Raw genomic sequence first — 17,558 nt, 5'->3', positions numbered from 1 at the left:
AAGAGAAAGAATTTACTACCAACAGAAAGGCACTACTTAAGTGTATTACTCTAGAAGAAAATATGATCCCAGAGAAGAATGTCTGTGATATGAGAAAAAAATGAGAGTAAAGCAAATCATTGTGTTAAATGTGTTCAATCTAAACAAATACCAATTATATGAAATAATAGTATTTTTAATATTAAATAAAAATCAAGTTATAGTTAAAATAATAGTAGATGCTAGCAGGGGGTTGATCAGTTTGGTTTTCTAAGGTCTTTGTGATGTTTTGGAAAAAGACAAAGTATTGATTAATTGGTATCTTATTAAGTATCCTTGTTAAAATAGCCACTAAAATAATAAGTAAAAATAAGTTTGTAACTTCAAACTCATAGAGGAAAAAAGGGACTGAGTTCCAAAGAAAACTGATTCAATCCAAAAGGGATCAAGAAAAGAGGAAAAAAAAAAAAAAAGAAGAGAATTTAGATGATAAAAATGAAACTGTTTTAAGAGATTAGAAATGTGTTCCACTTCCTTATTAATCTAATCAGACAAGCAGTTGTTTCTTTAAAAAATGATAGCTCACTTAATTGTATTGTAACATCCTTGAGATAAGATATTTTATCCAAACAGATGTGTGATGGTTTGCCTAACCAAATGAGAGATAAAATAGTACGTCTAGATTTTTATCGCCAAGAAAGGGTGCTCTGACTCTCAATGCCCTGCATTAGTAATTAGAAAGAGACATCACTAGAATACAGGACAAGAGATCTGATTACCTGAGCCTTGTCCTTTGTCTCTTTGTCCGCTGATTTGTAAGTTGGCTTCTACTTGTGTCTATGGAATAGGCGTAAGAACGCTGCAAAGCACTGGTCCCTGGTACACTCACGTAAAAACTAATATTCAGATTTAAAATCAGTTCTGTGTGTTTAGTTAGCTCAAAAACAACTGAATAACTGTGCAATAAATACTGGGGACTTGCATAACTATGGTCCAGACCCAGAATCAAGAGATCTCTGCTACGGAATCCTCAATATGTGTGGGTAGCTCTGCTGAGCCATCAATGCCAGTTTTAAACATATTTAACTGATTCTTATCCTCATTTCACCAGGCGCAGCTCATCAATGAGCTTATCATCAACACATTTTTTAGAAGACTAACTTTCAGTTATTTACATGCTGGTTGAAAACGGACACAAAAGTTACCAAGTCTGTGTAACAGTTTGTGTAGGAAAGCAGGTAAAATGTATGGGAGGAAGTTTGGAATAAATACAAGATACTAGGTAGTAAACTGAGGGAAATAAGCTGAGATACAGTGGGAAGCAAGCACATGGCTCTTTCCAGGCGATGGGAAGTGGGGACAGGGTGAATCAAGGGCCCATTTGAACCTACAAAAGAGGTAAGAGGGTAAAAGAGTATGGTTACAGAGCAAATGTTTGCAGCATTTCAATCACAAGCCATTTCACAAAATCACAAAGAAATTTTGGTAGACAGGAATTTCATATTCATGGGTGATGGCAATGTAAAGTATAAAATTATCGTGAAAGCATCAAGACAAACGTGAGGTTTTCGACTGGAATTTGAATAGAAGTGCACTGCAGTTTCAAAGAGTGAAATATTTGTAACGCAGTCTAAAAATGTCTGCATCCAAAAAGATTGGATTAAGGTGTTTAAAAGATAAAATTTCAGATGACCAAGACGACTTGTTTTCTTAAGGTACTGATGCTAAAATTGTGACTTTTATACTGATGACCCTTTGATTACAGAACACACGTTTCTCTTTTGCTCTTGCCCTGAAGACAAGCTCTCTTTCAATAGAGTCAGATGCAATCAAGTCTCATTTGACTTACGCAAATATAATTGTGACATTTCTGACCTTTGTGTACTATTATTTTGGGGGATTTAAGGACAAAGTCACTTTGTTTAAGCGTCTTACCCTGAGTGTTTTCCATAACTCATGTTCTCCTGTTATCTCATTGTTTACTGTCTGATATATCTGACAGTATCTGTTTAAGAAACCTTTGAAAATAACTTTCCTATGTGTCTACATTAGGAATAGTAAGTGTTTCAGAATGTCTTTATCTTTTATTCCATAGGTATGAATCATTTCTCTACTTTAAAATTCAAACTTCTAGTAAGTTCAACAATCTCAACCGATTTTACTTTTTTCAAGGAATCTGCAATGATATAGCTATCGTTCAGGGGAATTACAGGTATAATGTAAAGTTTATTGCATTTCCCTACTGTGGAGAGTAGAAGAGGCTGGGTGGATCATTTATATCCATCTATATATTTTACAGACACTTATTGACCATCCCTACCCTGCGTGGGACCCTGGGGTGGATATTGTGAGAGACGCCAAGAAGAACATGAAATCATTTCTGCTTCAGTCAAGACACTGACATCCGCACACAGGAGACAAGGCATGTGTGTTAACAGCTAGAATATGCTGGCTGGGGAAATTCATTTGAGGCATATCCCTATTTATAAGTAGTTTTGTAAGTGGAGTTAGCCAAACTGGCCAAGATAAAAAATAGTTAATTTATTTAACAAACCCTCATTAAGTATCTATTATGTGTTAGCCATAGTGTTCAGTCCTAGAGATGCAGTTTCCCCTAGAGTTTATATTCTGACTCGGAGAAAAGCCTGAAGACGTATGCATTGAAAAACAGAAAGTGACATTAGAGAGAATATTTTTTAATCTACATGTTGCTAAAAAATTAATCTGCAGTGAACAAAGGGAGCTGAGGGCATTATCAGGTATCAAAATTTACCACTTCCATGGAGAAGAAAACACGGTATAAATGATAGTTTTGTATTGTCTAATATTGTTAATTATTGTCACATAAACAAGTAAATAAATTTGTACTTGAATAAATCCCACAGATAATACATTTGATCGTCCAATGATCCAAGTTGGATAATGCTTAAAAAACAAAACCTGATCAGAAATATTATCATATTTAAATATGTTAAAAAAGCAAAGACAACTCTGGCGCAGTGACTATATCTTTAGCAAAACTGAATGTCTTAGGGGGCCAGGAAACCTTAAAATGTACTTAGAAATGATCAGGAAATTACATGGGTAAAGACACATGATTTCGGCATAAAACAGTGGTTAATGTTAGTGTAAATGTATGCTATCAAATAAATGCTTTCATAATACATTGTTCTTAATTAATTAAAAGAATCTATTGGAAAAAAGATGCAGAAACCTTTTTTTTTTTACTTCATGTTAATCTTCTTGAACAATTTTCTGAGTCAGATCAGAGTTTATCTTGAATTGTTTTTCAATATATTTAAATGAACCTGATCAAGTTATAGTTCACTCCTTCAGTTACGTGTGATGTTATATAAAATAATATCCTTCAGGTAAAACTTCATGCTGAAATTAAATTAACTGCAACACTAAAAATAGTATATTGGAAAAGCATCTGTCATCTTCTTAGAATTAAAGCTTAATGACTTTCTTGATCATTTTCCTTCCAGCCAGGATTAATATATACCCCTCAGTTTTCCCAAAATATCTTGGGAATATCTCTATTATTGCATTACCTGAAGTATATAAAAATTATTTAAGTGCCTATCTCACCTAAGATTCAAGTTTACCTTTATATTTTCAGTGCCTAAATTTGTGTTAGGTACAAAAATGCTGAACTAATAATACTGAATCATACAGCCATTAGAGGACATCACGAAGAATATCTTATTTTAGAAGTTTGTTTTCCATTATTCAAATTTACTTTGAAAAGAAACCTCACATTAATTTCATATGATAGGAAAATTCAATCACAGTTAACAAAGAAATGATATCTATTCTATTGAGAAAATTCATGCTGTGGTTTCCCTTTTTAAAATTTTATTTTTTGTTTAGGACTTTGTTTTGTTTCTGTTTAGATTTGTTTTATGTTCTAAAGCAAATGTCAGTTTGAAAAACCACATTTGTTTATATCTGTTTTCAGTTACATTTATTTTGCTTTTCTGGTAATAATAGATGCAAATCAGTGTTTATTATTTAATAACACACAGATGTTCCACATACCACAGATAAACAAACTTTCCAGCCCACTGCTTCAATAGTGCCACTGTAAATTCACTCTCTGAATCAAATGCAAACTTTCTATTGTTGAACTCAAGTAATTTTAGATTTTAGATCTGCTCATGTGGGTAATTTCTCCCAGAATACCTTCTCCTTAATTTATATTTCTACTTTCATTTTTATATAACACTTTAAGCTATCAAATTCCCAACTCAAGCCCTCCCCAATTCCAATTTTATTTCCTCTGTTCATTTATGAAGATTTTGACAAGCTACTTTCTAAGTTTTTCAAAAAAATTTATTATTATTTTTTTAAGATTTATTTATTTATTTTAGAAAGAGAGAGAGCATGTGTGCACATAAGCACCTGGGGGAGGGACAAAGGGAGAGAGGCTTAAGCAAACGCCAAGCTCAGTTTGTGCGCCACCCCCCAGCGGGGGAAGGGCTCAATCTCACCACCTGAGATCATGATCTGAACAGAAACCAAGAGACCGAAGCTTAACCAACTGTGCCACCCAGGTGCCCCTAAAAGATTTTGTTTTTAAGTAATCTCTACAACCAACGTGGGGCTCAAACTTAAAATCCCAAGATCCAGAGTTGTATGCTCTACCGATTGAGCCAGCCAGGCACTACCCACCCCCCTTTTTTAAGAAGGCTTGCCTAAGGATTAGGGAAAAACTTAAGGAAAAGTTTCAATGCCCGGCAGTGTGAGACTGACTTACCATATACTGTTTTGTATGCGTAGAATGTACAGGAGTGTATAGGAATTTCTCTACATCTATAGGAGTCTCTGTAGTATCAACTTTAGCATTGTACTTCCTCTAACACTTCAAATTATGTTTTTGTACCATATTTTTCTGGTAATATTTATGTCCAAACATTTACTTTACTGATATTTTAAAGTATCTTAAATTCAGGAATCATATGAAGAGCTTAAGTAGTATCCATGAGAGATATTTATTCAGTAATTTATGATATAATAGCAAAATAAAACAATCCCTAGCTCTGTTTTTTTTTGCTATAAATTACAGTTAAAGAACAAATTAGCAAAAGATTGTAAGTAGGGAATAAATTCTTTTAAAAATCTTAAGACTATTGGGGTGCCTGGCTGGCTCAGTCAGTTAAGTGTCTAACTCTTGATTTCGGTCATGATCTCAGGGTTTTGGGATCGAGTTCCATGTCAGGCTCTGTGCTGAGCATGGAGCCTGCTTGAGATTCTCTCTCTCAGCCCCTCTCCCACACCTTGCTCTCTCTTTCAAAAAATAAATAAATAAGTAAAATTTAAAATATTGTGAGTACGTGATAAAGAAAAAAAGTTAAAAAACCAAGTATTTCTAAACATAACCTCAATGTTACTATGCAATCACATAGTAGGAAAAATTCTTTTTACACTAATATTAAAAGAAAAATAATACTTATCATGTCTTATTTCCTTTTTTTAAAAAATATAATCAATATTTTTAAGAGATATTGTTAATGCTGTAGTTAACAGTGTCTTTCTCAGAATAAGCATTCAACAAATGGTTGTTGAGTACCAATTGTGGGATAATTTCCAATGAATCATCATCTCTTATTTGGTGCAAATCAGAATTATACTGGTCTGTGATAGCTTACTTCTGTATTAACTCTCTCATCTTTGCCTCTGAGTTATCTGACAGCACATTTTGACTATGACAGCTTGCTGTTACAATATGCTTTGAGAAAAAAGTTCCGTCAGAAAGAATGCATTAGCCCTTTTTAACATGTCATGTACTTTTCCTAATTCCTTGCCTCTAATATCTGAGATAATAGTCACTGGATTTCTCATTAAAAGTAAAAACCACTTGCTTTCCAAAGTACTATTTTTTTTTTTACAAAGAAATGAAAATTATTAACAAATATGTTGTAGCTTAGAGAATTTTAGGTCTATCTTTCATGAAGGGAGCAGAAGAATCGAGACTTTTACTTAAGCTGAAGTCCAACCCATGTGGACTTAATGAACAAATTGCAGGGGGACAAAAGAGCTAAATTTGAAAGACAAAAACCTTAGACTATATATATATATATATATATATATATATATATATATATATATATATATCTTCATGAGCTCCAGTTAAGGAAGAATTTTTCCAACAAGGCACAAAAATATCACAAGCCATAAGGAAAAACTAATAAATTTGAGAAACTCAAACTTTAAAACTTTAATACCGGGGCGCCTGGGTGGCACAGCGGTTAAGCGTCTGCCTTCGGCTCAGGGCGTGATCCCGGCGTTATGGGATCGAGCCCCACATCAGGCTCCTCCGCTATGAGCCTGCTTCTTCCTCTCCCACTCCCCCTGCTTGTGTTCCCTCTCTCACTGGCTGTCTCTATGTCTGTCGAATAAATAAATAAAATCTTTAAAAAAATAAAAATAAAAAAAATAAAACTTTAATACCAAAACACACACACACACTTTGAACAAATTAAAAAAGAAGATCCTAACTGGGATAAATATTTGCATATTAATATTCAGAAAATATAACAAATTACTATGTATCAGTCATAAAAATCAAAGAAAGTAAATGGGAAATTCTGAGGGGAAACTAATATATAAATGTAGGGGGAGGAGAAAGAGGCTACAGTCAGGGAATTGCAAATTAAAGCAATGAGATTTCATTTGCATGCAGATTAACCAAATTAAGATAGTGAGAACTTGAAGTTAGTGATTTTGCAGACGAACAGAAACTTTATACTATTATTGGTGGAAATGTAAATTAATAAAATAATTTGGAGAACAATATTTTCAATATCTTATGAAATTGGAAATATATATGAACTCTGAACAATTCCTTTCTCAGTACACCCCTTAGAGAAGCTCTTACATAGGTGCTCTAGGAGACAAGACAAGATAGGATCTTCCTAACAACATTGGTTTTTGTTAACATAACACTGGAATCAACTTGAGTGTCTCTCAGTAGAAGACTAGCTAAACAAAGGAGGCATATTCCTATTATAGAGTACTACTGAGCGATTTACATAAAATGGACCAGAAAAATACCAAATTTAAGATAGCGGTTACATGTGGAGAGGGATGAGGGAAATGTAATTCGATCTTTCGTGCTTGACTTAGAAGATTACTAATTTGAAAAACTTTATGGTGACTAAGGGACTTCAACATGGTCTGCAATGTCTTTCGTTAAAAGGGAGAAACTTGAAACAAAGGAAACATGTTAGCAGTTGTCACTTTTGGGTCATGGGGAATTATAAGTAAATTTGCATGTTTATTTTTTAGTTCTTTTTACTAAAATTTAAAAAATATAGTGATCATAATATTACTACTCTTCAATGTTTTTAACTGAAAACACTAGAAGGCTTCCACTAGAGTGCAAAATTGAGACAACATACTATCAAAATTCAAAGCTACAGTGCAAGTCAATTCCCATCTATTTGAAACTGTTTTTGATTTAGCCTTTCCATTCTTGTGATAATACCTGGAGCCTTTTTAAGTTCCCTGAAAAACAAATATTTGATTTCCTCCCTAGAATATAATAAAAGAGCAATCAGGAGGCAAAAGCAAAGTATAGCGAGGTCCTGTTAGGCTCATTTATGAATCATAAAAGGCTTGATAATGTTAAATACCAATTGCAATGCTAAGACAGCATGCTGGGAAGCATTCATGCAGCTGGAAATCCATAGCATCACGGGTCTTCTTCAGAATAATAAAAAATAAGAGTGAATTAGATCCCAATAGACTTCCCACTTTGCCATAGTTGTTTTATAAACTGAAACAGAGTTCCTGTCTCACTGTTTTTTTTTTAAAGAAATCTGTCAAATGATCAAGCTTTTGTTTGTTTGTTTTTAAGATTTCAACAGCACTTGAAGCTATAAAAAGGAGCCTCATTAAAAAGAAAAAGCTTTTATTGACCAGTACACTCTTACCACCCACAAATGGTTAATGATATTAAAATACAAGTCTCTTTAAGCACAGAGAAGTTGTAACCTTTGGAAAATAAGTTGACCTCTCTAAAAGATCTAAGTTTTAAATGTTATTTAAAAAAAATACACTTCTAATAGACTAGTACTTTAATCTATATAATTCTTTTTTTAAAGATTTTTATTTATTTGAGAGAGAATGAGAGAGAGAGAGCATGCAGGGAGGAGGGGCAGAGGGAGAGAGAAAGAGAGAGAGAAACTCAAGCAGACTCCCTACTGAGTGCAGAGACCCACATGGGGCTCCAACTCACATCCCTAAGATCAGGACCTCAGCAGAAACCAAGAGTTGGTCATTCAACTAACTGCGCCACCCAGGCGCCCCTGATTTACACAAATCTGATGAGGTAAAGGGACCGTGAACACGGTTTTAAGAACCTCTCATTTTTTAGTTGTAATTATAAAAAATAGATAGCATCCAAATTCCTAAATTTGCCCAGGTAAGAAGTAACTGTGGATTTGTGGACATAATATTCCCTCACACAGTTTATTTGCATTATGACACTAGGTCCGAAAAAGCCCAGACGATCACTGGTTTAAGAGTGTGCTGAAATTTGCCCCCAGCTGGGGCGTATTCTGCTGGAAAGATGAAAAATCAAAGAATTTCAAATAACAAGGAGTGTCTGTGATCTCTGGCCTATTTTTAACCTGCACGTACAGAGACTGCATATTGCTGTATTAACTTCTGTATGGATGTTTACAGGTATAAATTTTCCTGAAGTTTTCCACTGCCAAGGCAAACATCACCAGAGATTTGGAAGTACTTTAACTGCCCTTGTCTCCTTTAAGTAGTCCCATAATAATATGTGCTGTGAGCTTATTGCAGCTTAGGTATTTTCCCTCATGCTTATGAATAACACTAGTTGGCTTTATGAATAACATACTCACAACAGTAGTCTCATGAGCCCATAAATGAGTTATTAGCCATAAAGAATACACAACCCAAAACTACAAGTAAAATTTATGTCTAGCTTAATACAATGGTTGCTTTAGCAAGTTTCTGTGTTCTCTACTAAGTCAGGCTCTGATAGAGTAGGCAGTTAGTTAGACATGAGCTGGAGGCAAGGGGCGGGGGTGGGGGGGTGATAAATAGGTTACACATTAGAAACCTGAGGGCACAATACTCCCACTTTGTGGCTTTCAACCTCCTGGCTTAGTAGCTTCCAATACCCTGGGGTGGACTGCCCAAGAGCCACAGGTGCAGAACACGTGTTCTGCTCTTCAACCTCTGTCCCCAGGTAACCTATAGCTTCGTTATAATATCTTTACATTGGGGTTTCAACCCCTTCCCTCCAGGGAGGAAAGACGGCCATGACAGTTTGGAAAAGAGCCTTGTAGGGCCTAAAACTACCCCTCCTGACCAGGAGGTAGGAGAAGTCTCTTAGATGATTGGAAACAACCTCAGTCAGAGACACCCCCAGCTATGACCCCTAACCTATGCAAACGTGAAAAGAAAAGACACTCCTAACCCCTGCCCTCATCCCCGTGTACTTGCCACCTCCAGGCCTGCCCACTCTCTCATCTTGATTACGTACTGCCCTTAATAAACTGCTTTGTGCTTGCTACCTTCCTTCTTGGCTATATTTATTCGAGCGCGGGTCCTCAGGTAAATCTTTTGTGGGGAATCCAAGAACTGAGACTCCCATTTACACAACACAGACTCTGCCACCTGGAATACCTCAATAGCTAACTTTGGCTTAAGATGGAAAAACTTTATAAAATATTTCATAAAATATTATATAAAAATAAAATATTTCATAAAATATTGTATAAAAAGTTATGATGCTTTAATTTCAAAAGGAAAGGAAGTTACTGCGTATTTCTTTACTTGGTCCTTGAATAGAAACTTTCATTGGGGCCTTCAGAAGATATGTAGCATTTTCTCTAAGGAGAGTGGTGCTTGAGTTTAACATTTGTTGTGGAACACTGTCGAATATGTGTCATTCTTTCAATAAATATTTTTTAATGCTGAACACTTTCTGCAATTGTATTATTTGTGTCTCCCAATTATTTTCAGTATATTTGAAGCAAATGAATACTACCAAGTATACAGCATAATACTGAGGACCACAGATGCAGTGAACTAATAAAGTGAAATAGTGTCTTGATTTAGATTTTAATTAGTCTGATGGCTCACAAAAAATATCAACCTTATAGCTGCCCAATAAATTTAAAATAGAATGGCCCATGGCACCAATCATCATAAACACCCAATAGATAGCCTGATGGGAAGACCCAAAAAAGCAGGTCACCTATACAAAGGGGAAACTGCCTAGATTGCCCCTCTACTTCCTCTGTAGTAGGACATATGCTATTAACATTTGTTTTTTGAAATTTACCAAATCATTTGTTTCTGAGTAATTTTTATTTTAAAAATGTATTTAAGAAGTGCCAGATTGAGATTTTAGAAGATTTAAGCAAGGATATTATAGCTCTTCACTTTCAGTTTTAATAGAATTCAAATTTGACACATTACCAAACCATAAAATAAATACAGGAGGTCCAAACATGTTTTGATTTTACCTATAGTGATTACTTTGATTTAAAAAATATATATATTAAATATAATTAAATAGTAATTAAATAGTAATTTTTTAAATTGGGTGTCTCTACTTTGCTGGTATCCTAAATATCATCCCCCCCCATTTATCTTGCCTATTACCAGTTTTACACTGAAGTTGACTTTCTATTAATTCTTCCCTATGTTTAATTCTAATATATAACCACCAAGACATAGATCATTTAGGTAGAAAAATAATGAGATATTTGAAGACCAAAGGTTCCAATTAATAAACAGTTTTACTATTAAAATTTAATGCCAATATTATTGACTCTAATTCAAAATTACTATCAACAGCAACCCTAATCCATACATTTTTCACACTGTGATAGTGTCTACATGTTTTATTTTTTAGTCCTCAACAAGAATACTCATTAACAATATAGTAGAAAGAATAAGTAAGAAGACACAAATTTTGTACTTAATCTGTCTGTATTGCTTATCTACTATATGGCAGGCACTGCATTAGGGAATTTATATATATCTTCCTAATTATGAATATGATATTATCTCTATTTTAGTTTTGAGAACACTCAGGTTCAAAGAGTTTAAGGCAATGTGCACAAGGCATAAAACTACATAGCAGAAAATTAGGATTTGAACCCACATCTGCCTTAACAGGGACTTACCAGTACGCCATGTTGTGCAGCCTTACTGTGGAGGTAATGAAAGAGGAAGTTGTTTTCAGGGGGAAGGCTTGTCACTTTTTAAGGACTAACTGCCTCAGGGAGCCACGTTCTCCTAATATCTTTCTTGTATCTTCATGTTACATCACCAAGGAATCATCTCTCATTAGATCATAATAAGTTTGAGAGATACCAAGCCCTGTACATTGAGGGTCTTCACGAAAAGGAGAAATGGAGAAGGTGGTTAAAACCCTCTTAACTTTGTTACTAAATAACAAAGACTTGCAACTGTAAGGGCACATACAAATTAAACACAGGAGGCTCAATTCTCACTGTTGAAAATAAAGGAAGAAATCCCCTCCTTTCTTAGAACACTTACTTTAGAAAACTTTTAAGTCCTTTTTCTTTTTGAAATATATATAAATCTTTAGAAGTTAATTAAGGCTCTTGCCAGCTTTATGATCCAGGAATGCCTTTCCCAAGGATCTGGGAAGTATCTTTTTTGAAATGCAATCACCATGGAAGATAATACCCTATTTCCAAATTTTTGTGGGAGAGGAGGAGCCTAACTTAGGTGGGTGGGAGCCTAAAGCCCACCTTTCTCATAAAGACTTGAGAAAGTTTATTTTTCTTTTAGATAAAACCAATTAGCTAACACAGATGGTCACCCTAGTTTCCAAATGAATTTAGGAGGAACTATATGTGATAAATGGTGCTTTCAAGACTTCTTACTTGAGGACTAGGTATTGTTTATCTTGAGAACATGTATGCAATGGGTTGTGCCTTCTTGGCTATAAAAAAAAAAGGTGAGACTTCTTTCTATCTTTCTAATGTCTTAGTGAATTGCCTGTGGTGTGCATCTCATTCTGGTTTAATGCCTATTCATTAATAAAATTATTTTATTTTGCATCTACCTTTACGGAAAGGTTTTCTGGGTTGGAAAGAAATTTTATTTTTAGTTTTATTTCCCTATCACAACACTTATGTAAATATAGCCTCTTGATGGCTCTCTCCCTTCTACTTAACCTAGTAAAACTTAAAAAAACTAGAAAATGGACTGGCACATAGTTCGTATAAAAGAAATATTAGTTGCCTCTACACCCAAATTCATCTAAAAATAAGTAGCATAATTTAGATGGGGCTGACTCTGTCCCATAGTTTCATGTATGGACACATGAGGCAGGTCTGGCTATTCCAACTACCACATCCCCAGTCTTGGCCTTTTAGATTAGTTCAGAGAATGAGCACCTTGTTCAAGCTGATCCAATTGATAACCCTCCCATCCTACTCCAAACCCCCACCACGGATTTTGCTGAAACTTTGGCAAAAGAAGACCTCTATCTCTTTCAAAAGGAGGGGTCTAAGAACCAGATAAGCCCAGAGTAGAGTTTCTTTCTTCAGCATGACTGATACTGGGGCCAAATAATTATTTGTGTGTGTGTGAGGAGCTATCTTGCACATTGTTTAGAGGTTAGCACCACTAGCCTCTACCCTTAGACGGCAGCACCAGCACCTCCTCCACCTCCTTAAGACAATAAAAAATGTCTTTCAACATTGCCAAATGTCTCTTGGGAAAAAACAAAAAATAAAAAACCTCCCCGAGGTTGATAACCATTGGCCTAGAGCCACCATGGTTCACCTTGGTCACCATATGGAAAGATGGTACTTAACAATAAAACCTACAGAGAGGAGAGTAAAGCCAAGAGATAACAAGGCAGCAAGAGAGGTCAGTCATTAATGACATACTTTAAGATCCTGGAGCCAACTACACTTGAAATGAGAACCACCATTGGACTTTTTTAGTATTATGGGGCTTTTAAAAAAGTATATCTGTGTAAGCTATTTTTAGCCATGTTTCTGACACTTGCACCTGAAATAGTTCTGACTGATTGTATAACTACCATATAACTTACATACAAATAAGTATGACAGACATTAAGCTGGTAATTAAAGTGTGACAGGTGTTATGCAAGAAGAGTAGTGTGAAAACTCATAGCAGGTGGGATTTCTGGGGTTGGGGGGGAAGCATCACTGGGGAAGTGTTTCTGAAGGTAAATTGAAGTAATTCAGATGAAGTGATTGAGGTGGAGGTTGAGGAGAGGGGTGCACAGAGAATTAGCCTGGATGCAAAAAAGAATAAGACTGAAAAAGTCCACATGCGTTTGGCTGGAGAGGGCAAAATAGATGAAAATATAGAAAGGTGTGCCAATTAAAGCCTCAGTAGAAAACAGATGGAACACTCAAATGATAATAGCTGAGCAGGATTTATTTACAAAGGAACTAGTTAATTACACAAGTCTGGGTGGAGGGTAGGACACCAGGACACTGATTCTCAAATTTCAGAGACTATCAGAATCACCATTGAGGTTTGTTAAAAGAAAGAATGCCAGTCTCCACCCCAGAGTTTTAGATCTAGTAGTTCCAGCGTGAAGCCTGAAAATCTGCATATCTAGCAAGTTTGAAACTGATACTGATTCTGCAGGTCTGTGGAACACACTTCAAGGACCACTGGTGTCAGAAAATTTTAAGAGATAGTGCAGGAACCCAAGGCTAATAGCAGCTAAACTGTAACCACCCCTAAGATCTGAAGAAACAAAACTATGTAGGGTGTAAATTGGAACCGAGAACAGGAGAGAGATTTGTGTACAGTAGGCATCATAATGAGAAACAGAATCCCTTGTGAGGATGCAGCCAGCTCAAGGCAACATCTCAGGGAGTGAGGAGGGAAATAAATATTCTGACCTCACTCTCTTCCTTCACTTGGTTCTCTTGCTGGGAGCCCTGTTGATTTACTCCATGTAAGACAACCTTGCAATATAAAAAGCATGGTGGAGAAGATCTAAGATTGATCTGAAGGGTAAAAAGATTTCCCTAACAGATAAACAATGACTAAATATGGAAGGGTTTATAAATATATAGTTGGTCCTATACCCTTTGAACAATGGAAACTACTGAAAGATTTTATGCAAGAGAAGGGCATGATCAGAGTTTCCTGTTTCAGAAGAAAACTCCGATCATGCCCTTCTCTTGCATAAAATCTTTCAGAACTATGGACTATGAGAAACAAACTGAGGGCCTCAGAGGGGAGGGGGGTGGTGGAATGGGATAGGCCGGTGATGGGTAGTAAGGAGGGCACGTATTGCATGGTGCACTGGGTGTTATACACAACTAATGAATCATCGAGCCTTACATCGAAAACCGGGGATGTACTGTATGGTGACTAACATAATATAATAAAAAATCATTATAAATAAAATAAAATAAAATAAAATCTTTCAGAAATACACACACACACACACACATACACACACACACACACAGATAATGGATTAGAAAGGAAAGGACCTCATATTGGGGTATTACTCCAGATGACAGTTGAGATGGAGATAAGTAGGCAGGTTTTGAAATTACTTAAGGAGCACACTCAATAAAACACAGTGGAGTGAGAAATAATTAAAAAATGACTATTAAAAAAATGACTACTAAATTTTGGCTTGGGAAACCTATTAAATCATTACTACATGTACTGATACAGGAAACTCTTCAGAAAGGAAAGTTTCAAAAAAGAGAAATAATAAATTTAGTCTGGAATATGCTACCTTTGAGATGCTTATGAAACATTTAAGCAACAAATATAACAGAGGTGGGTTGATAATATGGGTCTAAGGCTCAGGGGCGCCTGGGTGGCACAGCGGTTAAGCGTCTGCCTTCGGCTCAGGGCGTGATCCTGACGTTCTGGGATCAAGCCCCACATCAGGCTCCTCCGCTATAAGCCTGCTTCTTCCTCTCCCACTCCCCCTGCTTGTGTTTCCTCTCTCGCTGGCTGTCTCTATCTGTCAAATAAATAAATAAAATCTTAAAAAAAAAATATGGGTCTAAGGCTCAGGGCTGAAGATACAGAATGATGAAATTTCAGTAGGAGAATGGTAATCAAGCTATGAGACAGGGTAAGCTTATCCAAGGAGAGCAAGAAGTTTAGGGTATTTATCTAGTTATAAGTAAAAGTTACTACTTTGTGTTGAAATTAGCATATTCAAAATATGCAAACTGGGTTGAGGTTGTACAAAGAAAAATATATTGACTGTAATCATCATTCTATTTAATACGACTTGTGCTAAATATTAAAAACCAAGGCTAGGTCAGCACTTGGCACCAAGAAAGGGGATACTAGTAAGGGAAAAATGGAAGGTGAAGTGACAGATTTGGCACCTAGAAGAATAAAATGATTCAGTAACTTGAAGCCCTCATCAGTGGTCTCAACTCAATACCACAGGTAATTTTCTTGAGAAACAAATAGTAACTGATAATATTCCCCTTACTAATTCCCTCATTTGGTGTGCTATCATCTTTTATGCCATAGATCTAAATCATTATTTCCCAAGCTACATTTTCTACTTTTAATTTCCTTGAAGAAATATAGATAGGAAATCTAAAAGAAACAAATTCTAGAAAACTAAAACCTTCAATTCATTTTGAATCTCAAAAGCTTAATTAAAAGACCATTAATTGAGCACCTATGACAAATATATACATAAAGACACTGGTGATGTAAAACTCCTGTGTTCTGACTCAAATAAAAACTTCACATAAGGGGCGCCTGGGTGGCAGAGCGGTTAATCGTCTGCCTTCGGCTCAGGGCGTGATCCCGGCGTTCCGGGATCAAGTCCCACATCAGGCTCTTCCGCTATGAGCCTGCTTCTTCCTCTCCCACTCCCCCTGCTTGTGTTCCCTGTCTCGCTGGCTGTCTCTCTCTGTCGAATAAATAAATAAAATCTTAAAAAAAAAAAAAAAAACTTCACATAAGCTACTTATGCAAAGGTCTGATAGTGGATATCCATTGTATTGATCTGTGCAGCATCTTTTCTACTTTCCTCAGGTATACAAATCCTGATTTTCCTTTAAAAACCCACAGTTCCTCATATCTAAATCTATGTGGTTTTAAAAGAGGTTGACCCGTTGGCCCCATTCCTAGCTTCCTGAATGAATATATATGATCCCAAGCTATCCAGTGAGAATAGCACCTCCTTCCGAATAGGATAATTGGTTCAGGATTTAGTTTATGACCTACCTCAGGCCAATGAAAACAAATCTGGGGTCTCTTGATGAAATTATAGGGTCCAGGTGTTTTACTTCTACCTGGATGTTCGATGTAGAACTATTGGTGGCAACTGCCACCTGTTGAGAGGCACGTGTCCAAGAGCAAAGCAAATACAAGGAAGCAAAGACTAAACGGAGGCAAAATATCAGAAAAACTAAATGTTCATACCCTAAATCCAGCCACACTACCTCTGGACTTTTCAAAGGTGCCAACCAACGAGTTAACGTTTTTGCTTAAGCTAGCCTGAATTAAATTTTTGATGGTTACCACTATATTAATAGAAGTGAATATAAAGTTTAAGATGTTAGATTTGATTCCAAATCATATATATTGTCATCATCTTTAATGGATTTTACAAAGTCAAAATGTAAACGGACCATTTAAGCAGAATTTTTTAGAAATAATTGATCGAGTCTAGAACTTTGGGACCTTATTGAGTAAATTTCAGATCATTAAAAGAAGTATGTTGAAGATTTAAAGAAAAATAAATTTTAAAAATGATTGTTTGTCTTATTATTCTGCTTCTAACCAAAGCCTAACATCTCCTTATTGATAGAGATGATAGATAGATAGAGGATAGATAGATAGATGATATAGATAGATAGATGATAGATAGATGATAGATAGATATATACATACATACATACATATATATATAGATAGATAGATTCAGATCTCCCTTGTTCCCTTATTCTTGATAATAAACTTTGTAATTAATAGCAATGAAGTATTTTCAAAATGTTGCAAAAACTGCCTGTATTTGCTACTTCCATTAGTAAGAACTTTTATTTAGGGTACAGTTCACATTGTATTTTAAAGGAAAATTTATTTTGTTATTTTGTAGAATATTTAGCAATAATTATATACCTTAATTATATGGAAAATGTCAAAATAAACTTAAATGTTCCAAAACACAAAACCAAATGCAATGCTATTTTTTTAAAAATGAGAGCATATTTCAAAGTGATGAATTAATTGACAGTACTGAGAAATAATGAAATAATGCTTTCATTGTAAATGACAATTATTAATTATAAAATTATAAATTATGAAATAATGCCAAAGAAGGAATACCTGGCTTATTCAACTAAATAAATACATAAAATCTCTATCCTCCTGCTTCAATATGCTTAATATACTTGCTTTATTTTTATTCAGTATCATATTCTATACTTTATAGATTTCTTTCATCTCTATTTTAAAGATAAGAACTATCCTATCCTCTAAAGATAAGAAGTATAAAAAATAAAAAAGTAAAAAGTAAAGATAAGAAGTATCCTATCCTAGTCTAGGAAATTTTTATCATG

At 35.2% G+C, this 17,558-nt stretch overlaps 1 protein-coding gene across 3 annotated transcripts in view; it reads right to left on the bottom strand.

The window, feature by feature from the left end:
- GRIK2 (glutamate ionotropic receptor kainate type subunit 2) overlaps positions 1 to 17,558 on the bottom strand; it is a 642,399-nt gene that overhangs the window by 182,010 nt on the left and 442,831 nt on the right. The gene's annotated exons all lie outside the window — the stretch shown is intronic.

This window comes from Ursus americanus, chromosome 11 (assembly GCF_024610735.1).
Source record: "Ursus americanus isolate L20-20 chromosome 11, mUrsAme1.1.p, whole genome shotgun sequence".
NCBI classification, from domain to species: domain Eukaryota; kingdom Metazoa; phylum Chordata; class Mammalia; order Carnivora; family Ursidae; genus Ursus; species Ursus americanus.
This window is presented reverse-complemented; position numbering and strand designations above follow the sequence as displayed.